This window comes from Delphinapterus leucas, chromosome 16, assembly GCF_059928025.1.
Source record: "Delphinapterus leucas isolate spDelLeu-1000000601 "Yukka" chromosome 16, BTC_Dleu_Yukka2, whole genome shotgun sequence".
Lineage (NCBI taxonomy): Eukaryota > Metazoa > Chordata > Mammalia > Artiodactyla > Monodontidae > Delphinapterus > Delphinapterus leucas.
In genome coordinates, this window is record NC_143144.1 from 60,207,024 (window position 1) to 60,233,905 (window position 26,882).

Sequence of the window (26,882 nt, forward strand, 5' to 3'; positions counted from 1 at the left end):
ATAATCTTGTACGTGTCTTTTCTTGTACATATGTACATATTTCTGTTGGGTATATACCTAGGAGTGGAATTGCTGGGTCATAGGGTATGAAAAATGTTTAGCTTTAGTAGAGTCTATGAATTTTTTCCATTTCATACTTTCTACAGCACCATATGAGTTCCAGTTGCTGTACATTCTTGTAACATTTACTTGCTACTGTCTTTTTTCACTTCAGCCATACTAGTGGGTGAATGGTATTATTTGACTGTTTTAATTTGCATTTCCCTAATGACTGCTGTAATCAAGCACCTAAAAAGATTATTGAGGTTTTTGGCTTTTTTAGGTTTACTGGCTGTTTAGATATCCTCTTTTTTGAAGTGTCTATTCAGGCCTTGGTCATTTTTTTTTTTAATTGGATTGTCTGCCTTTTTCTTATTGATCTATTCCCTATATTCTGAAAAATACAATACAAATCTTTCAACAAATATATGGTTCTTTTGTAGGAATGTGTGTTTTGTTTTCAGATTTTTTTCATTTAAGAGATCAGTAAAAAAAAGTCACAAGATTTTGTGACTACAAAATACCTACACAGGATTTACAGGGTTAATGGTTTTTTTTCTTACACAACCAATACTTGAAGAAGAAGCACCACTGTCAGCACCATTTTATAAATGAACGAAGGAGATTTTTAATGCCACAGAAGTAGAAAACACATAATCTCAGAATAAAGGAAACTCTTTGAGGTAGGCAAAATAATGCCTTCCCCCCACCCCCCATCCAAGATAGACAGTCTAATCCCAAGAACCTGTGAATATGTTAAATTACAGGGCAAAGGGGAGTTAAGGTAACAGATGGAATTTGGTTGCTAATCAGCTGACTTTATTTTTAATTTTTTACCATACCGCGCAGCGTGCGGGATCTTAGTTCCCTGACCAGAGATTGAACCCGTGTCCCCTGCAGGGGAAGTGTAGAGTCTTAACCAGTGGACCGCCAGGGAAGTCCCTCAGCTGACTTTAAAATAGGGCGATTGTCCTGGATAATCCAGGTTGGGCTCAGTGTAATCACAAGGGACCCTAAATGTGTAAGAGGGAGGCTGAAGAGGAGGTCATAGTGATGACGTGTGAGAACTCAATCCACTGTTGCTGATTTTGAAGATGCCGTAAGAGAGCCCTGAGCCCAGGAATGTGAGCAGCCTCTAGAAGCAGGAAAGGAAAAGCTAAGCCTCCAGAAAAGAACATATCCCCGCTAAGGCCTTGATTTTTGGCTCAGTGAGACCCATTTCAGACTTCAGAACTACAGGACTGTCAAATAATAAATTAATGTTGCTTTAAGCCACTAAGTATGTGGTACTTTTTAAAAGTAGCCATGGCAAATTAATAGTCTCTCTTAAGATAGTTAACCTAATTGGGGTGTGTGTTTGTGGATAAAATACACATACATATAACATCACTATATTTATTTTTAGTGTTTGGTAACTACCAGTGCAATTCTTTCTCTTTCTCTTAATATTTTATTTTGAATCAACTCAGAATTACAGAAAAGTTTCAAGTACAACACAAATGATATTTTTTCCTGAATCATTTGAGAGTAAGTTGTCACATCATCACCAAATGCTTTAGTGTATATTTTCTGCAAACAAGGACATTGTATATAAGACAGCCATCAAAATTCAGAAATTAACATACAGTACAATTACAGATCTAACCCCTTAGACCCCGTTCAAACTTTGCCAGTTGTTCTAATAATGTTCTTTTTTAAAAAAATATTTATTTATTTGCTTACACAGGGTCTTTGTTTTGGCAGGCGGGCTCCTTAGTTGCAGCTCTCCAGCTCCCTAGCTGCAGCACATGGGCTCCTTAGTTGTGGCAGAGGGCTCCTTAGTTGTGGCATGCGAACTCTTAGTTGTGGCATGCATATGGGATCTAGTTCCCTGACCAGGGATGGAACCTGGGCCCCCTGCATTGGGAGTGCGAAGTCTTATCCACTGCGCCACCAGGGAAGTCCCTCTAGTAATGTTCTTTATAACAAAAGAGTCTAATTCAGAATCATGTACTGAAATTAGTTGTCATGTCTCCTTAGTCTCCTTCAGTCTGGAACGGTTCCTGTCTTTAACTTTCATGACTATGGCACTTTTGAAGATTATAGGCTAGTTATTTTGTAGAATGATTCCTCAGTTTGGGTTTATCTGATGATGTTTCCTCATGATTAGATTTGGGTCCTGTATTTTTGGCAGAAATACCACAGAAGTGTTGCTTTATTTTACTTATTGCCTCCTGTTGGGTGACACATAATTTTTGTTTGTCTTACAACTTTTTTTACTTGATTAAAGTGGCACCTGCCAGTTTCTTCTTTAAAGCTAATGTTTTTGTAGTAAGTATCTTGTGGGAAGGTACTTTGAAACCATGTAACTATCTTATTCATTAGATTTTCAATCTATTTCTAACAGAATGAGTTTATGAATTCCTGTTTTATTTGATGGGTTATAATACTATCTTTTACTTATTGCCTACTATTCTTTTTTTTTTAATTTCTTTTTTTTTGGCTGTGTTGGGTCTTCATTGCTGCACGCGGGCTTTCTCTAGTTGCAGCAAGTGGGGGCTACTCTTCGTTTAGGTGCGTGGGCTTCTCATTGTGGCGGCTTCTCTTGCTGTGGAGCACGGGCTCTAGGCATGTGGGCTTCAGTAGTTGCAGCACGCGGGCTCAGTAGTTGTGGCTCGCAGGCTCTAGAGCGTAGGCTCAGTAGTTGTGGCGCACGGGCTTTGTTGTTCCGCAGCATGCGGGATCTTCCTGGACCAGGGCTCGAACCCGTGTCCATTGCATTGGCAGGCAGATTCTTAACCACTGTGCCACCAGGGAAGCCCAATCATTATTTCTTTTGACACTTAAAATTGTTCCCTGTTTGGCCAGTGAGAGTGCTTTCAAACTGCTTTCTTTGTCTTTGTTAGGTATTTCTGTCATTGAACATTGTACTTTTTTCCCCCAGCCCTGGTATCAGTGATTTCTCTTTTTTTTCCAGTTTCTTTTAGTAGAGAATGATATATAGAAGTCAATATCTGGGTGTTAGGTATACACATTGCTGTTGGGTGTCACTGCTCCCAAGTCCTCTCACTGGACAGAGATAGAGAATATATATATGTGTAAACGTGCATACACATGCGTGTGCACACACGTATCGCTATTTTAATTTTATCTACATATTTATTTAAAACCATGAGTTCACACAGGTATCTCCAATTCTAGTCTAATACAACAAGGTTTATCCAATAATTTGCTTTCCATAATTGTAACTCCCTTTTCTGTTAGTAAGCTGGCTCTCATTATCCTCAACATAATTTCTTTTTTTTTTTTCAACATAATTTCTTAATCAATCCCCCCTGTATGTGACCAGTCTGTCCTGTTGCTGCTGTTCCTGACACCCATCATGTGGATGCCATCCTCACCTTATCAGTCTCCAAAATCCCATATTAGGCTGCTGCCCCTAGCCCCCGTTAGAAGACCCTTCTCATTTCAGGCTCTGATACTGTGCACTAGGTTGCTCTCCTCACTCCATTTGGACTTGAGCACCTTGTGCAGGGCTACTAAGGCTGCCATATTCCTGTATAGACATTCTCTTTATCCTGCTAGGGTTCTGACATCCTGCTGTAGGTCACTGCAGATCCCTCCATCCCATCTCATGTACACACTTGTTTTCCTTGACCCTCACTAAACTGAATACAGGTTTTTCACTTTGTAAAACTGAAACTCTGTACCCATTAAACAGTCCCTGGCAGTTGCCATTCAGTTGCCTTCAGTCCCTGGCAACTGCCGTTCTACTTTGTTTCTATGAATGTGACTACTCTAGATACCTCATAAATGTGGCACCATACAGTATTTGTCTTTTTGTGACTGGCTTATTTTTCTTAGCATAATGTTCTCAAGGTTCGTCCATGTTAAGGCATGTGTCAGAGTTTCCTTCTTTTTTAAGGCTGAATAATATTCCGTTATATGTATACATCACATTTTGTTTGTCCATTCATCTCTTGCCAGACACTTGGGATACTTTTACCTTTTGGCTATCGTGAATAATGCTGCTATGAACATGGGTCTACAAATATCTCTTCAAGACCCCAAAACGCTTAATTTTTTTTTTAATCTTGATCTTTTGTTAGCACTTTTATGAATTCATCAGTTTTCCATCAGAGTTCTGAAAATGCTTATTCATTCAGTTCAGCAGTATAGTCACTTACCAGAAACCTGTACTTGTCAGAGTCTTTTCCATGAATATTTTACCTTTTACATTTAGATGTACAGTCTGTCTAGAATTTTTATGTTTGATGTGAGGTAGAGAACAGAATTCAGTTTTGTTTTGTTTTTCATCTGTTGCATTGCATGGTCACTTTTGTCATATACCACCTGTCTATATATGTGTGTGGGCTTGTTTACAGGACTTTTCTGTTCCAGTGGTCTATTTATCCTTGTGCCAATATCATACTTTCTTAATTACTATATTGTTATACCAATTCTTGATATTGGATACTGAATGTCCCTCAGCTTTTGCATGTCCGTGTATATTGGAATCAGCTTAATTTCCACAAAACATCCTCCTATAACTTTTATTGGAATTGCATTGAATCTATATATAAGTTTGGGGAGAACTGAGATCTTAACACTATTGAATTTTATAATCTATGAAAATGGTATATCTTTCCATTTTTGGGGTCTGTAATTTCTCTGTGTAGGGGCCTTTATATATCTTTTGTTAGATTTATTCCAGGTATTTGGTGTTTTTAGATGCTATTTTTAAAATTTAATTTTCTGTTTGTTGTTGAGTGTAAAGGTTTTTTAAAACTCGAGCTCCATGACCTCCATTCAGTATAAACTCATGGGAGTACTTTTTTCTGAAAGGTCTATAATTTATGTCTGAATCTGATTCCCACTGGGGGCAATAACAACATAGAAGATTAGAAGACCACTTTAGTTATTTGACTTTGAGTGGATTGGACTAGGGACGGGGGGAACAGACAGGCAGGGAGGCTGCTTAAAGACTATGTAATAGTCTAGGCAAGAAGCCACGTGGGCTTGAGCTAGGGCAGTCGGTATGGAAAGAAGGAAAGATATTCAAGGAATATTCTGGAGATACAGTGAGTAAGGTTTGCCTGGAGTAGGCTAGGAGAAAAGAAAAAGAGAAAAAAGAAGAGTAAAATATGGCTGGTGTCAGGCGTGTTCAGGGCGATTAGTTAAAGGGAAGGTTGCCATAGCAGTAGGTATGGCAAAACAAGTATTTGGTGGGTAAAGATATTGGAATAGTCCCTAACTTTAATAAGGAGACTAAATTTAAGATATACATATAGGGTTTCCCTGGTGGGGAACCAAGCAGATAAATATCCAAGCAGATTTCGGGACTCAGAGAAGTTTAGAAGGGCAGGATATAATTTCAGAGGGGAAAATAGTGACAAGGAGTCTGGGTGCAGATATTCTGGGGAGATTCAGTAGGCAGACAACATCAGTGAGTACTGAAAAGAGGCGGCAAATCCTCTGTTTCAAATTTGGGCTCAGAAACAGAACTGGAATACCCAGCAAGGAACTAAAGAATTCAGTCTACTCATTAGTGCCCACTGCAGTAGTACTATACTTTATTATTTGGAGAGCATGTTAACATGTAGTGCAGATTCTCAGCTCCTCTTCCCTCCACTTAATTTAGTAGACCTCAAGAATCTGCATGTTTAACAGGCATCTCAGTGTTTCTGATAGAGATATTTTTCAGATCACACTTTGACAAAATGTCTAGACTGCTGTGTCCTGGCCAGTGTACCAACACAGAGGGAGTGGGGGAAATATTGTGGCTAGAGCCAGAGTAAAAGGTGAAGCCTTTTACATGGGGAACATAGCAGGAAGCAGCTGAGTTAACTGGATTCAAGAGTGGAGGCAGGTGGTAATCATTTTGTAGTATGTAAGTATATTAAATCAACATGTTGTACACCTTACACTTGCACAGTGTTATGTCAGTTATATCTCAGTAAAGCTGGAAAAAAACCAGTGAAGGCAGAATGAGACAAACTTCATGGCAGAGGCTTAGAATCGCTTTGAGTTCCAACTGATTAGTAATAAGTTGGTTTCTAAAAACAATTTACTTCTGGGTGCTGTTTGCAGCTGGAGAATTTGGTGAACCATAGGGGCAGAAAAATTAACAAGATAATGCCATTTATAAGAGATATATCTAGTAGAAGAGCAATAGCAACATCCCCAAATGTGGCCACTCTAGGTATGTTAAAATCACGTCACAATAAACTGGTAGTCCCTGCTGGTGCTATGAAAAAGTTGTGGATAGTTCTAACATTACTTTTATTGTTAATATTCCATGACCCTATTACATACATGAAGATAAATGACAACAGACTACCTCAACAGTTGTTTCATAGTGCTCTTAAGGTAATGTCTTGAGGTAATGTCAAGGAATGAAGGGAGAAGTTTGAGGAATCATTGAAGTGTTGCTTAAAGCAATAGGCATAACTGAATGGTAAGGAAATTTATGATGAAAGATTCGTCTTTTGTACAATTACATAGACTAGAGTTGTTCTTTTGAGCAGGGTCCTCAAGCTGACCTCAAGTGAGAGGCACAAAGCCACAGGCTTTCTGGTGAGTGAGAAATTGTCTGAAAAGGTCTTTTTATCTTCATCCCTTAGATTAAAAGCAGCATCAGCCACAGCATCAGAGGAAGATGTAATTGATACAATTAAATGAGGTAAATGTGAAGCAGCTTTCTAGTCCATAAGGATATAGTGGTGGTAATACTTTTACAACAATACTCTAGTTCAGGGCTTCCCTGGTGGCGCAGTGGTTGGGAGTCTGCCTGCCGATGCAGGGGACACGGGTTCGTGCCCCGGTCCGGGAAGATCCCACATGCCGCGGAGCGGTGGGGCCCGTGAGCCATGGCCACTGAGCCTGCGCGTCTGGAGCCTGTGCTCTGCAACGGGAGAGGCCACAACAGTGAGAGGCCTGCCTACTGCAAAAACAAAAACAAACAAACAAAAAAACTCTAGTTCAAAATAATTCACACAGATTTCCAAGGTTTATTGAATAGACATTCCACCCCTATTCCATTTTACTGTTTAAACGTGTATTTATTCATGTCTGCTGTGTGCATGTTTTTGGTCTTGGTTTTTTCTTTAAAAAATTAACGTTTAGTAAAATTGACTTTTTTTTAGTGTACAGGTCTCAGAATTCATGTTACCACCACCACTATCAGGATACACAACAGTTCCATCATCCCCCAAAAAACTACCTTGTACTATCTCCCCATCTTCCTAACTCCTGGGAGCTGTGATCTATTCTCCCTCACTTTAGTTTTATCTTTTTGAGAAAGTCATTTAATGGAATCATACAATATATAATCTTTTTGTACTGACTTCTTTCTCTCAGCATAATGCCTTTTAGATGATTCATCCAAGTTGTTGCATGTATCAATAGTTCATTCCTTTTTATTGCTTGGTAGTATTCCATTGTATGGAATACGGCCAGAGTGGCCGTAACATTTCGCATTACCACAGCAGTGTATGAGAGTTCTAGTTCTCCATCCTTGTCAGCACTTGGGATTGTTAGTATTTTTTATTTTAGCCATTCCAATAGGTATATAGTAGTATCTTATCGTGGTTTTAATTTGCATTTCCCTAGTGAATACCTCAGTTCTTGATGACTTTATCTGTTGGGCTCAAACACAAAAGCTAGTCATCCTAAGAAGAATCAGAAGAATGGTCATTAGAGTGATGTAACGTTCTGTGAAACATTCTATGAAAGACTTTTGTAACATTAGCATTCTATGAAAGACTTTTTGTAAATATTTTAGAAAGGAGTTTGTGCTAATGAATGTTCATGGCTTTTCAATGAAGTGAGGGGTACTTTGAAACCTAGTTACAAAGTTTCAAGTAAGCCCTGTGACAGAATGAGAGAGTGACTTAAGAGTGTTTTTTTCTGGTGGCATTTGGTCTTATGTAGAGCACTTGTGGCTTTTAAACTGAGGAGATAGGCAAATGAAAAAGAAAAATATCTGATTACCTGATAGTTTTGTTTTGTTGGCACCGCGTAGCATGCGGGATCTTAGTTCCCCAACCAGGGATCGAACCTGCGCCCCCTGCAGTGGAAGTGCGGAGTCTTAACCACTGGACTACCAGGGAAGTCCCTACTTATAGTTTTTAGAAACAAAGCAAAATAAGTGAGAAACACTCATGGTCATCATGATCATTATCAACATTTACTGATCTCCTATTCTTGGTATAATTTTGAAAAACTTGCTTATTCAGGGAAATAATTTAGATAGAGGAAAGGAGGCATTCCCTTGAGTAATATGTTTGGCCCCCTTCTACTTCTTCCTTCTTCATAAATCATCCCAAGCAGAAGGCTGTATTATAAGAAGCAAACCAGATGATTGCTAACTAAATGTTTAGTGTTTTAGTTGGTTATTAGCTTAAGGTCAAATTTGTTTAATGAGTAAATGTGGAAGAGTTACTTTTTTTTAACACTTTCAACACACACTTAATGATCATTGGTATGTCATTCCCATTTTATGAAGGTGGAGTGTAATTTCTTTATTTTTAATAACGATAGAGGTTTATAATTATTGAATCTTTGTTTTGATGTTATTAGGCGTGTCAGTACTTTTCTTTGATACCGAGTCCTCAGTTAGGAAATAGCCTCCTGATTAGAACTTGTTTCCCTGGGAAAATATAGTCCACTTAGAAGCAGTTTCCAGGAATATATTGGTGCAGAAATAGACAAAGTAGTGACTCATGTGTAGCATTCAGTGTAATTTAGAAAAGATGACTTAAGTAGAGGAATATTGATGCATCTGTTTTTCAAATTGCAGTTAATTATAGTGACAGCTTATAAGATCTACTTCATTCTCTCTTGGAATCTTGCCTAACTTAACAAATTTAGGTTAGAAACGGACAATTTAAAAGTCAAATAGGGCTTCCCTGGTGGCGCAGTGGTTGAGAGTCCGCCTGCCGATGCAGGGGACACGGGTTCGTGCCCCGGTCCGGGAAGATCCCACATGCTGCGGAGCAGCTGGGCCCGTGAGCCATGGCTGCTGAGCCCGCGCGTCCTGGAATGGGAGAGGCCACAACAGTGAGAGGCCCGTGAACCGGGGTCAAATAAAAAAAGGTCAAATAAATTAATCGAAAAGAATCCTGCCTTATCAAATCATGCTTCTAAAGGATTTTCACACCCTCCAGTCTTATCCAGGTGTGATGTTTTGAAAATTGTTTTGTTTCAGTTTTTATCGGAGTTTGAGAATAGAAACTCCTTTTATGCAGGTATGTATCATCTTTGATTATACGGTAGTCCACTGGATATAGTCCCTCTACTTGACATATACCTACTGCATCAATAAACTGTGTGATCCTAGATATGTTTATATGTGGTCATGTTAAAAAGTGTTTATTCTTAAATGTGTTTTATCAATATCTTATGGAAAAATACTCATAATCTTTTGAAAGCATTCATGTTAAAAAGAATTAGAAATGATGTTTATCTCATTTGGAACTCTTTCTCTTTCAATGTATCATTAAAGTGTAGGTACAGTATATAAGAATTCATACCATAGGATCAACTGAGACTTTGGTTTAAATATATTACAAATTATACACGGAAGCCTGCATAAGATCCTACATATTTTTTTTTTCCAAAGAAGCTTATTTAAATGGTTCTGTTGAGTGTAGGAATGTTCTGATGATTATCTTTTTAATTAAAATAAGAAATCTTTGTTTAAAGTGGCATTCTTTTTTTACAGCCTGTTACAGTCTCTGTAACAATCATTTCTTAAGTCTGAACATTTTATTTCCAGGAATCCATTTATATAAAGCTATGTTTAGACTTAATTAAGGAACAATTCTTACAAAGCTTGTAAATAGCCAGGAAAAAAGGGACCGAAGATAAAACTGACATTCACGTTTAACAAAATGATTGTTACAAGGTATGTAATAAGCTATAAAAATACAATAAATCTCTTTTTATAAGAGTTCATATTTTTTGGTTCTTGTTTTCAAGGGTATTTAAGGAGAATATCAAAGCTCTGGAAAGTGACATCTGTTTTGCTGAATGGACTAGTGATAACTTCTTTTGTCTCTTACTGACAGTATCGGGAGTTCTACACGTCTTCTTGGTGTGCTTTCTTTGAAAATACCTTCTAATCAGTTAAGATTGGGATGTAAATTTTATATTGTGCCATAGTGAAAACAAGACCTAGTTCTCATCTCACTTATACTGCTTTCTAGAAGTTAGAAAACTTTGGGCAAGTTGCTTAACCTCCGAGTCTCATTTTCCTCATCTGGAAAGGTGATAACTGTTTCGATAATAATTATAATTATTATAATTTATAATAATTATATAATCATTTATAATATAATTATTTATATTATCTTATATAATTTAATTATTTATATTACATTAAATATAATATTATTTATATTATATTAAATATAATATAATTATTTATAATAACTATTATATTTTTATTATAATTATTAAATAATTATTATAATTTTGATAATAATTCTCTTCCTACTTCAAAGAGTTGTTTTGAGGACTAGGTGAAATTATAAATAGTGAAAATATTTTGGAAGTTATATATAGGACTGTGAGCATCCAAGCTACATTTCTTTGTCTCTCTAACCTTGGGTTGTGGTAGCAGTAGTAATAATAAAATAACAGCAATAATGGCAGAAAACACTTATAGCTCAGTATGTACAGTGTAGGATTCTAGGCACTCAACATATATTAACTCATTTGATCCTCTCACCTTATTAGGTATGTATTGTTATTATCCCTGATTTACAGACATGGAAACTGAGGCACGGAGAGGTTAAGTTACTTCCTCAAGATCATACAGTTGGAGGGACCCCTGGTGGTCCAGTGGTTAAGACTCCACACTCCCAGAGCAGGGGGCCCAGGTTGGATCCCTGGTCAGGGAACTAGATCCTGCATGCCACAAGACCCGGTGCAGTCAAATAAATAAATAAACAAATAATTTTAAAAAAATCATACAGTTGGAGAAATATGGATTTGAAGAGGGGGATGGGTGGTATTAATCATTTTTCAAATCTATAGAAAAATTGAGAAAAGCATTCATATATCCCTCACCTGGATTGGCCAAGTGTTAACATTTTGCCATATTTGATTTTTTTCCTCTCTGTATAGCTATACTTTCCTTTCTAAATCATTTGAAAGTTGTAGACATCATGATATTTCACCTCTACTAAAGCATGTATTTCCTAACACGGGCACTGTCTTTCATAACCACAATGCAGGATCCCACTCAGGAGATTTAACAGTGATAACATTTTACTGTTCAATATATAGTTTACATTCAGATTTCCCCAATGGTTCCAGTAGTGTCCTTTATAGCCTCCTTTTTTAAAATTCATGATCCAGTCACATGTTACACATAGTTATGTCTCTTTAGTCTCCTTTAATTTACAATAGTTCCCTCGTCTTTTTATTCTTGAAATTGAAGTTTTTGAAGAGTCCAGGCAAGTTTTACAGAATGTCTCTCATTTGGATTTGTCTGATTGTTGTCCATGGTTAGATTCAGGTTAAAAAATTTGGCAGGAATATATGTTGTAGTTTCTCAGTGCATTACATCAGAAAGTACACGATGTTATTTTGTTCCTTTATCGGTGATGCTAAGTTTGATCATTTTATTAAGGCTGTATTCACCAGATTTCTCCATTGTAAAGGTATATTTGGAATTAATAAGTGCTCAGTGGAGTGAAACTTGGAAACTGTGTAAATAACTTGTTTCCCAGCATTGTTTCTCCCTGTAGTTTTGGCATCCACTGATGATTGTTGTGTAGAAATTGTAAAATCAGCCCATTTATTTTTAGGCAGTTCTAAGTGTTTTTTTTTTTTCCTTCTTGACTTTGAAATGGTGACTGTTTCCTATTTTGGGAAGATAATATGTAAACTTTGTCATTTTAATTTTATTTTTTATAAATTTATTTGTTAATTTATTTAATTTTTGGCTGAGTTGGGTCTTCGTTGCTGTTCTAGGGCTTTCTCTAGTTGTAGTGAGCGGGGGCTACTCTTTGTTGCGGTGTGTGGGCTTCTCATTGCGGTGGCTTCTCTTGTTGTGGAGCATGGGCTCTAGGTGCGCGGGCTTCAGTAGTTGCAGCACACGGGCTCAGTAGTTGTGGCTCGCGGGCTCTAGAGCGCAGGCTCAGTAGTTGTGGCATACGGGCTTAGTTGTTCCGCGGCATGTGGGATCTTCCTGGGCCAGGGCTCGAACCCGTGTCTCCTGCATTGGCAGGCGGATTCTTAACCACTGCACCACCAGGGAAGTCCCTTTATTTTTGTTTTTGAACTTAGCCTAATTAAAATGTACTTTTTACATTCTAATTTATAGGTTATATGCTTTATAATTTTTATCCTCAGTGGAAAACACTGCTAAAGCTGCTTAAATAATTGGGTTTAGTTTTCCTTGTGGTACTAAAAGCTGCAACAGAAGTTCCTGGAGGGCTTGTGTTTTCCATTCCATAGGCCTGGGGTGGAGCCTGAAAATCTGCATTTCTAACTAGTTTCCAGATGATGCCGCTGGTTCTGGGATCACACTTTGAGACTCACTGTGGCTTTTCTAGGCCTTTCAAGGCAATTTGCTCATAATTATTTGGGCTTTTTTTTTTTTTCTACTTGTTTGTTTTCTCTGGTAGACATGAGAGTAGTTTGGTTATAGTATAGTGGAATAAGTTGAAGTTTGTATTAGTTGATTTTGATAAGTGTTGGAAAAATTATGGGAATTGGCTAAATTACTGAATAATATCTCATTAATCTAATTCACAATTGTGTTGTAATGAAAATGGCTGTAGGCTGTTTTAAAACTTACTGTGGCATTTATATTTGTTGGGATTTTCTTTACTTCACTTAAACACTGATCCCTTAGTTTTGACCGAATGAGATGTCCATTGTGGTCATTTGGGGCTTTCAGGATTTAAGTGATCCCTGCATACATTTCAACAACTTGGTTCTGTTAGGTCTGTGCAATTAGTAAAGCAAGTGGCACATTTGTTATGTCATAGAGATATTTTTGCTTCTATGGAATTTGGCCAGATTGTCCTCCTCCCTTGCTTCCCCTATTAGAAATGCTATAAACATCAGAAAGAAAAGGATGACCTTACTATTTGTTTCCCAGACTAAATCACAGCCTTGAAGCAGCTCTTTACTTCCGAATAAAAAGTTTAATTTCACGCCCTGACTAGTGCTTGTACGTGCAGGTAGATATTTATTTTATGCAGCTAAACTGGTCTGCTTTTGCAAATTACTTGCCAGTCAGCAGAGCTATAATTTCTTATGAGTAGTTGGTGGTAAATTATAGTTCTTATTAGTAAGCTTTGTGTGTGTGTGTTTTCAATATGTACTTATGAAGCAGGAGTGGGAATCAGTCAACAAACTTTGACCAGACTAGAATTTGACTAGTAGCTTTTTTCAAGGCTCAGGGATTGGGACTCCCCTGGTGGCTCAGTGGTTGAGAATCCGCCTGCCAATGCAGGGGACATGGGTTCGAGCTCTGGTCCAGGAAGATCCCACATGCTGTGGAGCAACTAAGCCCCTGCACCACAACTACTGAGCCTGCGCTCTAGAGCCCGTGAGCCACAACTACTGAGCCCACGTGCTACAACTACTGAGCCCGCGTGCCACAACTACTGAAGCCCGTGCTCCACAACAAGAGAAGCCACCGCAATGATAAGCCCACGCATCGCAATGAAGAGTAGCCCCCGCTCACTGCAACTAGAGAAAGCCCGCGCGCAGCAATGAAGACCCAACACAGCCAAAAATAAATAAATAAATAAAAAAGGCTCAGGGATTGATGAATTTGGACTAACAATTCCAATTAATTATGTAAACCAGTAAGAAAGAGTGAGATCTTGTTTTCAATTGATGTGAAAATGTACCCAGAACCTAGAAAGAATGATGCCTGGTAGAAAGGATTAAAGAAGAGATTCTCTTTCTTATTGAGAAATAGAATATATTGTAGTTAAAATTTGAGTTTTGAAATTGGAGGGCACTATTTTTTTATTTTTGGCTGCATTGGGTCTTCATTGATGCACGTGGGCTTTCTCTAGTTGCAGCGAGTGGGGGCTACTCTATGTTGCGGTGCACCTGCTTCTCATTGCGGTGGCTTCTCTTGTTGCCTAGCATGGGCTCTAGGCGTGCGGGCTTCAATAGTTGTGGCGCACGGGCGTAGTTTCTCTGCGGCATGTGGGATCTTCCCGGACCAGGGCTTGAACCCGTGTCCCCTGCATTGGCAGGCGGATTCTTAACCACTGCGCCACCAGGGAAACCCTGGAGGGCACTATTGGGCTGAAGTTTTAATTGCTTAATTGAAGCCATGAAGTTTAAAAAATTTTTATTTTAAAGTGAGACTGACTTTTATTGAACTTGGATTAAGAGAAAATGCCATGAATCAGAAGGAGACAAAGTTCTACTTCCTTAATAAGTGGGTCAGTTATTTGCTTTGACTGAGATGTCACTAATTTTGTGTGGGCTTTGAGTCTAGAGGGGTTATCTAAGTCGAAGCTTCATAAACTTTTTTGTTCATGGACCTCACTGAAAATCTTTTGTATGTCATGAGATACTCTCCCCAGACATGCACATGAGTATACCTTTTGTACATGATTTCAAGAGGTTCAGAGATCCTTGAATCCTATCCATGGGTCCCGATCTAGCCTTATTTTAGTGTTGTTACATAATGTATTTTAATTTAAAATTTGTTGTTGATAATTACCATTTCAACATAAGTAGTTGTGACTTTAATAAGGGTATGACTATCAGGTCTGAGCTTCATCATAAAATGGCATTTTGAGAAGCTAATGAAATATTATGTTATTTGGTAGTATCAGGAAAAAGGGTACAGACTTGACTGGTGGGTGTCAAACATCCTACTGGAATGTCCTGTTCTTAATTTTCTAATCCCCCTAGCCACCCAGGCAAGCAGCCACAATTTATCCCTATCTGTGATGATAGAATTTTACTTGTCAGGGATATATGGATAGTTACACTTAATACTTTATTTGCTATCCTACTGATATTTCCATGCTGTTTCTACTTTTATCAGTTTTATTAAAGAAAGAGTATGACCAAGCAAATGCCCAGCAACGTCAATTTACCCTAGTAAGTGCACTTTACATCTAGGAGATTTGGAATACACTCTTTTGTATCACGGTGAGCCTTAAACACTGTCAGCATGTTCAGTTATTTATACTCTTCAGCTCTGGGAGGGCTGGGAAACATCGTTTTCCCTTTTTCTTCATCCTCTTAAGGTATCAACACTGGGAATCTGTCCACCTACTTAGCTCATTCAAAAAACAGTGGTTTGCGGCCATTTTAGATCAGTAGTAGTACACTTTGGGCAAAAGGCCTTGTTTGAATCATAGACTATGACTTCTTCCTTTTAAAAATGAGCGAAGGCCTTGCCTCCGCCCCAGGCTCATGCGAGCTGGGTGTTTCCTGTGTCTCTCAGTCCGGGTTTGGAGACTCCAGTGTCCTCCAGCTTTTCATGGAAGAGATAATCAGGAGAAAGTGTGGTGAGCTCAGCAGTATCAGTGGCTGCGACCCGCACCACTTCGTTCAAGGGCACGAGCCCCAGATCCAAGTACATGAAGCTGAACGTGGGCGGAGCCCTGTACTACACCACCATGCAGACACTGACCAAGCAGGACACTAGGCTGAAGGCCGTGTTCAGCAGGTGCATAGAGATGCTCACGGACAGTGAAGGCTGGATCCTCATTGACCAGTGTGGGAAGCTCTATGGTACGATACTCAATTACCTTTGTGACGGGGCGGTCCCCTTGCCTGAGAGCCACCGGGAGATTGAGGAGCTGCAGGAAGAAGCCAAGTACTACCTGGTCCAGGGCCTGGTGGAAGAGTTCCAGGCAGCCCTGCAAAACAAAGATACTTATGAGCCTTTCTGCAGAGTTCCTATTATCACCTCTCCAAGGAAGAACAGAAACTTATAGTGACTTCAAGTAAGCCAGCCGTGAAGTTGCCCTACAACAGAAGTAACAACAAATACTCGTATACCAGCAATTCTGACGACAATATGTTGAAGAACATCGAACTGTTTGATAAACTGTCTCTGTGCTTTGATGGAAGGGTCCTGTTCATAAAGGATGTCATTGGGGATGAAATCTGCTGCTGGTCCTTCTACAGCCAGGGCCACAGGATCGCTGAAGTCTGCTGTACCTCTATCGTCTACACCACGGAGAAGAAACAGACCAAGGTGGAGTTCCCCGAAGCCCGGATCTATGAGACCCTGAATATTTTGCTTTATGAGGCCCAGGATGACCGGGGACCTGACAGCGCGCTTCTGGAGGCCACAGGTGGGGTGGCCGGTTGCTCCCACCACCTGGACGAGGATGACGAGCGGGAGCGGATCTACATTCCCCAGATCTGTTGAAGGGGCAGGCCTGTTGTCCCTTCAGCTGATCTGTGGTCTGGTGTTTGTTGGGACCCCGCAGGGCCTGACCAAGGGCAAAGCTGCCCCTTCTGCTGCCCTCCTTGTTGACCCACTCCATCCTGGGAAGGCTGCCTGGCCTGCTCACAGGCATAGTGCACAAACCACTGCCCGGTGGGCTCCATTCCTTCCTCCTCGGCCTTCTGCCCCGTTAAGCGGGGCTTACTGCCCCCAGCGGATGCCCTGCCCTTTGCTTAGAAGAAATTAAACACGGCCCCAGACTCTGTTCTGGCGTTCAGACAGGACCACCGCTCACACCAGCAGCCTCAGGATGGCTCGCCTGCTGTCAATGTAGCTGTCACCTGGAGATCCCTTCCTGTCTCTGCCTCTGATTCTTACACAGTGTGGAGCGGCCTTCAGCGAGTAGACCAAGAGGACATGCAGATCCCTTTGGGTCCAGTCAGTGTGTGTGTTCATGTTAGTTTAAGGGACGCGTGCGACTGTGGATGAGGATGTGTGCCCGTGGGGCCTGGGTGGCCCGCACTGGATCCCTGCTGTCTGCACGGCGCTTGTGTGGGACGGACGTTCTCGGTTACCTACCTCCCTGTCTCCTCTGTGTCCATGACGCACAGGGGGAGTGGTGACGAATGTGGGTGGTTGAGACTAGGCTGGTAGAGTAGTTCCAAGGAGATTCGGTTGTGTGTTAAAGTATGGATGGGCTTTTTTTTTAAATATAAATTTATTTGTTCATTTTTGGCTGTGTTGAGTCTTCATTGCTGTGTGCGGGCTTTCTCTAGTTGCGGCGAGCAGGGGCTGCTCTTCGTTGTGGTGTGCAGGCTTCTCATTGCGGTGGCTTCTCTTGTTGCGGAGCACAGGCTCCAGGCGTGCGGGCTTCAGTAGCTGTGGCACACAGGCTCAGTAGTTGTGGCTCGCGGCTCTAGAGCGCAGGCTTAGTAGTTGTGGCGCATGTGCTTCATTGCTCCGCGGCATGTGGGATCTTCCTGGACCAGGGCTTGAACCCGTGTGCCCTGCATTGGCAGGCGGATTCTTAACCACTGCGCCACCAGGGAAGCCCAGGATGGGTTTTGTCTGCTCTTCGAGGGAAACGTTACTGTTTTATGCCAAAACTATGAATACAGGCAGCCTTTGATAGAGTGTGTTCCAAAAAAACGAGTTTATATTTTGAAATGGTTTTTACTGCTCATACTTTGTACATCCTGCCTTACTTGTGACAGTTGTATGCCTTTATTTTGTATCCAGCAACAAAGCCTACAATAAAACTTTAAAAGAATCATGACCGAACCTAAAAATCATGTATCAGGTAGATGCTTTTTAAACTGTTGTGTGGGAAACTTTCATATTAGGCCATTTGGATTTTATTAAGTGCTAAGGCTGGGACTTAAATAATGTTTTGTAAATATTTTATACAGTTTAAGTTTTAAACACCAACCCTGCTGTTTGGGTTGAACTTTTTTAGAAAATTAAAGTGAATGTCAGTTGTGATGTTTTCTGTAGGAATGGAAAAGCCATCATGTAAGTTCTTTTTTTTAAATGTTTATGTGAAGAGTAACTTTGTGGAACAGTCTGATTAGCTGGGGCTTCTACACCTTATGACCAAACGTTTCTGGCTGTCTCTCTACTTTCACATTTCCTCCAACTTTGCACTTGTAGTTTATAGTCTTTGCTTCCCTGGGATATGAACAAGTTCTTGAAACATTCCATGGTGAGTGATACTGTTAGTTGCATACAGCCATGAGCTGACAATGACAAAGTGTGGGCTGGTCCAAGCTCTGTTATCAGACATATTTTACAAGGAACTGATTTCTTATGTGAGCACTAAGGGCAAACAAAAGTCAATATTTGTATTTAAGAACCATCCAAGTAAAACACTGGCCTAAGATTTGGTAAAGAGTGAAGTTTTATTACACTGTAATAACTTAAAATGGAAAAAGCAGAACAGCTTTGGGTCCCTCGTAATGAGGTTTTTTTCAAATAAGTCATTTGATTGTGGTGACTGGGTGCCTCTGCCCACAATGGTTCGGGCCTTGCCGCTCCATTGTCCTCCTGCAGTGGTTTAGTGGGGCAGTCGCTGTGCAGGTACCACGGCCCTCCCTCTGGAATGTGTGCTCTCTAGGTCTCCACCCAGAGTCATTGTAACATGTGTGTGTCACTAACCTTTCTGTCTCTTTGTGCCATGGAAAAAAACACTATGAGCTTCAGAAGTAGTCATTGTATGTTATACAAGCATCTGTGGACATATATAAAATAAAAGTTATATAACATTTCTACTTAAAAAAAAAAAGTGCAAACTGAGACCCAAAGAGGTCATGTGACTTGTTCAAGGTTACAGTTGATGACAGTCTGGATTAGAGCCCACATTTTCCTAATCAGAGCCTAGTTGGTTAACTTTTGACTCTTTTTGTTTTGTTTGTGGTTGAGCTTGTGTTTCTTCCACTGGATGTGATTGATAGATGAATTGAAGGGTGTGTGTGTGGGTGTTTAATTAGTGCTTCTATGACTTCTTTAAGAAAGCCTTTTCTACCCTAAGATTATGAAAATAGTCTCATATTTTCCACTAGAAGCTTGATAGTTTTGCCTTTTACATTTAGAATGTTAGTCTCTCTAGAATTGATCTTTGCGTTTGTGAGGAAGGAATTTCATTTCATTTTTTTCCATATGGATTTCCAGTGTCCCAAGCATCATCTACTGGAAGAATATGTATTCTCCACTGATCTGCAGAGCTACCTCCATCATAAATCATGTCCTTACATGCATTGGTTTGATTTTGGATTCATTATTCTGTATACTTTTCTATTTATTTATCCCTGTATCAGTACCATGCAGCGTTATTCACATAGCTTTATAATAAGCCTTGATATATAGAAGTTAACTATTGATAGAAATCAAAATATGGAGTTATAAAAATATTGTTTTTGAATATGTAAAACATGCAACACAGTACAAAATTCAAAAAATACAAAAGGGTATATATCAGAAAATCTCTTTACTCATCTTTGTAGCATTTATTTTCCCTCCCCGGAGGCCACCACTTTTTCTTGTTTCTTGGAGATTAGTTTAAATTAGATTCTATAAGGAGTTTTCTAGAACTCACCTAGAAGACACCTACCATGGATTAAATACTAAAATTTGAAAACCTTTGGTAGGGAAGATGGCTTTTTTGTTTGTTTGTTTTGTTTTTTAAATGTTAAGAGGCAGTGGTGTATAATGAAAGAGCACTCTCTTGAGCCAGATGGTTTAATAACCATTTGACCCTTAGACAAATGCTGGAGTTCCTTAGCCCTTGGTTCTGTTTCCTGTCTATACTTTCTTCCTATTTCTCACCTTGTAAAACAGGGGTAATGATAAACCACACATCCTACCTCATGAAGTCATTGTAGGAAGTAAATCTAACAACACTGTTTTTCAGTTTTGATGTCCATATGATAATTTTTCATAAATGAGCTTTTTTTTTTTTTTTTTAAAATTTGGCTGTGCCAGGTCTTAGTTGCGGCACGTGGGATGTTCGTTGCTGAGTGCAGGATCTTTGTGGCAACAGGCAGGATCTTTTTCTTTTAGTTGCAGTATGTGAACTCTTGGTTGTGGCATGTGGGATCTAGTTCCCTGACCAGGGATTGAACCTGGGCCCCCTGCACTGGGAGCACAGAGTCTTAGCCACTGGACCACCAGGGACGTCCCTAAGTGAGGTTTTTTTTTGTTTTTTTTTTAATTAGAACAAATTTGAAAAGTAGAAAAAATAATCAAAAAACAATGAACGAATGAGGGGCCATAACTGCCAACCCCTTTGTATTATGGAACTCCCAGTCTGCCAGTGGAACAGTTGGTTCGTAGGTGACACATTTGACTGTCTAATATCAGATCAAATGATGGAACCATTTTTTGTGTATGGTGTTAAAGAATGTTCTAGCTTCATTTTTTTACATGTAGCTGTCCAGTTTTCCCATCACCATTTATTGAAGAGACTGTCTTTTCTCCATTGTATAGTCTTGCCTCCTTTGTCGTAGATTAATTGACCATAGGTGCATTGGTTTCTTTCTGGGCTTTCTGACCTGTTCCATTGATGTATATTTCTGTTTTTGTGCCAGTACCACACTTTTGATGACTGTAGCTTTGTAGTATAGTCTGAAGACAGAGAGCCTGATTCCTCCAGCTCTGTTTTTCTTTCTCAAGATTGCTTTAGCTATTTGGGGTATTTTTTGTGTCTCCATACAAATTAAAAAAATTTTTTGATCTAGTTCTGTGAAAAATGCCATTGGTAGTTTGATAGGGATTGCATTGAATCTATAGATTGCCTTGGGTAGTATAGTCATTTTCACAATATTGATTCTTCCAATCCAAGCATATGGTATATCTTTCCATCTGTTTGTGTCGTCTTCGATTTCTTTCATCAGCATCTTACAGTTTTCACAGTACAGGTCTTTTACTGCCTTAGGTAGGTTTATTCCTAGGTATTTTATTCTTTTTGTTGCAGTGGTGAATGGAGTTGTTTCCTTAATTTCTCTTTCTTATCTTTCGTTGTTAGTGTATAGAAATGCAAGAGATTTCTGTGCATTAATTTTGTATCTTGCAGCTTTACCAAATTCATTGATTAGCTCTAGTAGTTTTCTGGTGGCATCTTTAGGATTCTCTATTTATAGCATCATGTCATCTGCAAACAGTGACAGCTTTACTTCTTCTTTTCCAATTTGGATTGCTTTTATTTCTTTTTCTTTTCTGATTGCTGTGGCTAGGACTTCCAAAACTATGTTGAATAAAAGTGGAGAGAGTGGGCATCCTTGTCTTGTTCCTGATCTTAGAGGAAATGCTTTCAGCATTTCGCCATTGAGTATGATGTTAGCTGTAGGTTTGTCATATATGGCCTTTATTGTGTTGAAGTAGGTTCCCTCTATGCCCACTTTCTGGAGAGTTTTTATCATAAATGGGTGTTGAATTTTGTCAAAAGCTTTTTCTGCATCTATTGAGATGATCATATGGTTTTTCTTCTTTAATTTGTTAATATGGTGTATCACATTGATTGATTTGCGTATATTAAAGACTCCTTGCATCCCTGGGATAAACCCCACTTGATCATGGTGTATGATCCTTTTAATGTGTTGTTGGATTCTGTTTGGTAGTATTTTGTTGAGGAATTTTGCGTCTATGTTCATCAATGTTACTGGCCTGTAATTTTCTTTTTTTGTAATATCTGTCTGGTTTTGGTATCAGGGTGACGGTGGCCTCATAGAATGAGGTTGGGAGTGTTTCTTCCTCTGCAGTTTTTTGGGAGAGTTTGAGAAGGATGGGTGTTAGCTCTTCTCTAAATGTTTGATAGAATTCACCTGTGAAGCCATCTGGTCCTGGACTTTTGTTTGTTGGAAGAGTTTTAATCACAGTTTCAATTTCAGGACTTATGATTGGTCTGTTCATATTTTCTGTTTCGTCCTGGTTCAGTCTTGGGAGTCATTCTTAAACACCACCACAAAAATAAACTGAAAATGGATTAAAGACCTATATGTAAGACCGGGTACTATAAAACTCTTAGAGGAAAACACAGGCAGAACACTCTTTGAAATAAATTGCAGCAGTATCTTTTTCAGTTCATCTCCCAGAGTAATGGAAATAATAACAAAAATAAACAAATGGGACATAATTAAACTCAAAAGCTTTTGTACAGCAAAGGAAACCATAAACAGAATGAAAAGACAACCCACAGAATGGGAGAAAATAGTCTCAAACGATGCAACTGACAAGGAATTAGTCTCTAAAATTTACAAACAGCTCATGTGGCTCGATATCCAAAAAACAAACAACCCAATAAAAAAATGGGCAGAAGACCTGAATGGACATTTCTCCAAAGAAGACATACAGATGGTCAGTAGACACATGAAAAAGATGCTTGACATCTCTAATTATTAGAGAAATACAAATTAAAACTACAATGAAATATCACCTCACACCAGTCAGAATGGCCATCATCAAAAAATCTATTATATAAACAGTAAATGATGGAGAGAGTGTAGAGAAAAGGAAACCCTCCTACAGTGTTGGTGGGAATGTAAATTGGTACAGCCACTATGGAGAACAATATGGAGGTTCCTTAAAAAACTAAAAATAAAAAAAAAATTTTAAAAACCCTAAAAATAGAGTTACCATATGATCCAGCAGTCCCACTTCTGGGCATATATCTGGAGAAAAACATGGTCCAAAAGGATACATGCATCCCAGTGTTCATTGTAGTACTGTTTACAGACGTGGAAGCAACCTAAATGTCCATTGACAGATGAGTGGATAAAGATGTGGTACATATATACAATGGAATATTACTTAGCCATTAAAAAGAATGAAATAATGCCATTTGCAGCAACATGGATAGACCTGGAGATTATCATACTAAGTGAAGTAAGTCAGAGAAAGACAAATATCATATGATAGCACTTATACGCAGAATCTAAAAGAAAGATGACACAGATGAACTTATTTTTTTTTAAATGAGGGAACAAGTGTCAGTCTATATTATAAAAATCAGAAAACATTAATTTCTTTTTAATATCAAATTAATTTTAATAGAAGTTTAATTTTTTCCCCCCTGTACACCAAAGGATCATCCTGCCTACCTCCTGGCATGTGCACTTTGGAAACCAACTGGTCTAACACATAGGAGGAAGATGCCTTATGGTAGAATTGAGTTCTTTGCCTTTCACATTCTCTTCAAATTTCATACATCATTGAAAGGCATTTGAATGAGAAAACTAATCTTTAAAACAAGCATAGCAGTGTAATGCAGACTTCTTCTACTGTATGTTGTGCCCTTCTAAAACTAAGTATATGCTTTGGAATCCATACCTAGGTCTTCCTTTATTCTAATGTTATAGTAAATAAATTAAAGATTTTACAGAATATGGACATTGTTTAGCTGGACAAAAAGATGTTTCCATTTCAATTCTCTTTGGAAGATTAATATTCTTGTAGGGCTAGGGGTGGAGATTGATGACTAAAGGTATATTATAATTTCTTATTAAAGAAGATGACTCTTTGATAACTTATTTTTTTATGATAATGTGTTCTTTCAATTTGGAAAAGTTATTCAGAATGGTTCAAATAGCAATAAAATTATTTTTAAGTTTTGGAAATTGGACCTTTCCAGATCCAATTGCCAGTGACTGATATAATTAAGCTTTATAAATCACTACATCGTACCTTGGAATGTAGAAGTACATTTAGATATCTTGTGTATATATAGAATTCTTACCTCTTAAAATCACAGGAAAAGTACCATTTTGAAGTATTCAGTTCGCCTGGCTTGTGGACTTCACTTTGCTTATATTGGGGACACTAGTTTATTCATGAGATAAGGGTTTTTGGTCCTTTTAAATACTCAATTATATATCTGAACGAACTCTTTGACCAGCGCAGTAGTATCAAAAGTAAAGCTAAAAGCAGGTTCTTCCCCCACTCTCCTCCTCTCTACAAACACACAGAGATCACAGACTCACTAATTATGAGTAGAGCATAACTACTTATCTTAGGAACAGAGAAGAGAAATAAGGAAGGCCCTAACCTGGAGAGAGTAAGGGTTAAAATTCTTACCACTTTGGACAGGATATAGCACACTCTTGAGAAGAGTTGGTAGGGGCATGTCCCAGTAGCCTGCAAGTCCCTGTGCAGTGCGTGGCTAGACATTAGGGCAGGAATAGCAATTCCACCAGTGAGTTCCAGCAGGTGTGATAGCAATAGCATAGATCTGAATGCGTGTCTGTTCGCAGCAGACTGCCCTGGTGATGAGGCCAGAGCCTGTCTTTTGAGAGGTATTCTGGATGAGTCGTGGCTGTTACCAAGAATGCCAAGCCACACATGCACAGATAATTCACCAATCCTATCAAAGTGCATCACAAAAATCCAGTCTTGAGACTCCAATTTCAACAGCATTAGCACCTAAATTCACATTATTGCACTATAATAAAATTACATCATTTTGCTTATAGCCTAGGACCTACTGGCTTCAGCTAATTTATTAAGTCATTGCAAGGTAACAGTTACTTGGGAGTTTAAGCCTTAGAAAGGATTTTCTTGAGGTTCCCTACCAGTACTATGGAAAGAAGAAAGCAGGGTTAGAGAGAGATGGGCTTTTGTGTACGATTTTAGCCCAGTTTGTTGGTTTCATTTTCATGTGAGAGTCTATCCAGGTTGCCCAGGATTGGAATCCATTTGGTGCTAGTTTCTCTCCTTTTCTGTCAGTACCCTCTGTGCTGCCATTCCCCTTCTCTCAACCAATCCTTTAAGTAGTGTAACTACCCATTTGCTCTAGCTACCTTTTTTTTTTTTTTTTTTAATTATCATTGTTTTGGAGTTCTCATTTTCTTGTATGGAAAAGATTCTGAAGAAAAGATCTTGGACTTCCCTGGTGGTGCAGTGGTTAAGAATCCGCTGTCAGGGTTCATTCAGCCTTGGTCTGGGAAGATCCCACATGCTGTGGAGCAACTAAGCCCATACGCCACAACTACTGAGCCTGCGCTCTAGAGCCTGCAAGCCACAACTACTGAGCCCCCATGCCGCAACTACTGAGCCCCTGTGCCGCAACTACTGGAGCCCGCATGCCTAGAGCCCATGCTCCACAACAAGAGAAGCCACCCTGGTGAGAAGCCCTCGCACCGCAACGAAGAGTAGCCCCTGCTTGCCATAACTAGAGAAAGCCCACGCATAGCAATGAAGACCCAACTCAGCCAAAACTAAATAAATTAATTAATTAATTAAAAAAAACAAAAACAGATCTTGATCCAGTCATTATTTTTGCTGTTTACATTTGCCAACCCTCTCCTCTTTAGTCTTTAAAAAAAACTGGCTAAAAACCAAATTGTTAAATTGTTATTTCAGAGGTTGGAAGAGTGGTGGAACTTTTCTTTAAAAAATGAACTTAAGAAAATGATCCTGCTATGATCCTCAGGTTTGGTTAAATAAATCATCTTTTTCAGTTCACTGCAAACTACAAAATTTATTAAATTATCTCAGCTGTGATTAACATTAAAATGTGTCTTGTTACATTAATATGTGAAAATTAGTTCAATCCTATAAAAATACTACATATTATAAATAATCTTTTAGATGCCTTAGGGAACTAAGGGGGATCTTAGTAACATTAGTAACATTTGCATATTTTCTCCTCAAATAGTAATATTTCCATGTTTTGTTTATAAGCAATAAATATATATACATATTCATGGATATTTATACTATGGGAGAATTTTTTTTGGGGCTGTGCTGCTCGGCTTGCAGTATTTTAGGTCCCCAACCAGGGATCAAACCCGTGCCCTTTGCAGTGGAAACGTGGAGTCCTAACCACTGGACCGCCATAGAATTCCCACTATGGGAGAGATTTTAATGTATCTTGGTCAGCTGATCAAAGGGCTTAAAAGATCTGAATTTAGTGATTTAAGCTATTAAAATAACTTTTGCATATACGGAGTCCTGTTATAGCAAATACTGGTACAAGAAAGGGTTGTAACAATTGATAGCTGTTTTTTTTTTTTAAAAAAAACACACTTTTATGTACTGACATGATGGTCCTAGTAATGGATATGGTGATCTAGTAGCCAAAATATTTTTAAAAATTTGTGTTGCCGATTTAGAACAATAAATGCTTTTCTTTGATCTTTTCTATAAATAGGAGTGTTTATAAATACCCAATTTATACTATAAAAGAATTTGAAGTGTATGAACTTCTTCAGGATTCTACTACCATGGAAAGCCTTGAATTGAAGGTAAAGATTTTAAAATGGAGTTTACCTAGTATAAAGCCCACTACTTAGAGCTCTGGTATTCCTAACAAATGATGTTGGATTACCACAGCAAAGTATGCAGTATAGAACTGTATTCATTCTTTATTTTTCTACTTGGGACAGGTATTAATGAACAGTTTGCCACAGCTCATAATCATGATGATATTGCTATCTTTTGCTTGGGGAAGTCTGTGTAAAAGTAAGTCACTGCTAATGGTAGATAGTCTTTAGGTTTCAGGTTTCAGGTATCAGGTTTTTAAAATTTTTTTTTTTTTATGATGAAAGTTCCTATCAAATTAACTCTTCCCTCAAAAGATTTTAAAATGGATTTTTTATTACTTAAATAAAATTCTTATGTAAATTTTGTTACTTTCTTCATGGGGAAGTCCAGTGTCCTTAAGAATACAATCCTAAGAGAAAGTTGTTACATATTGGAGAAAGGCAGGATGATTGTGTTGTTATGGCAACTCAAACGGAGAAAATGAAAACAGCACAGATAAGCTGCATCCTGTTGTCATAGCAACCATAGTTGTGAAAATGATTAAAGCTGGTCTAGAAAGGATGTACTGTAGCCTTAGTCAATCAGAAGTATGTAATGTAAGAAAGGACAGGGAGAATTGGTTTTAGACAGAAGTTAAATCCCTCTGGTGCCACAAGTTGCTAGTATCATTGCTTATAGACAGATCTCTGTCCTTTCTAATTATATTTCAACTCAG

The 26,882-nt window shown here is 38.8% G+C and overlaps 1 protein-coding gene and 1 pseudogene across 9 annotated transcripts in view; both read left to right on the plus strand.

The window, feature by feature from the left end:
• The window catches only part of BTRC (beta-transducin repeat containing E3 ubiquitin protein ligase), a 182,530-nt gene that overhangs the window by 9,473 nt on the left and 146,175 nt on the right, over window positions 1–26,882 (plus strand). The window lies entirely within an intron of this gene.
• On the plus strand, window positions 15,513–26,048 carry LOC149747306 (BTB/POZ domain-containing adapter for CUL3-mediated RhoA degradation protein 3 pseudogene; annotated as a pseudogene).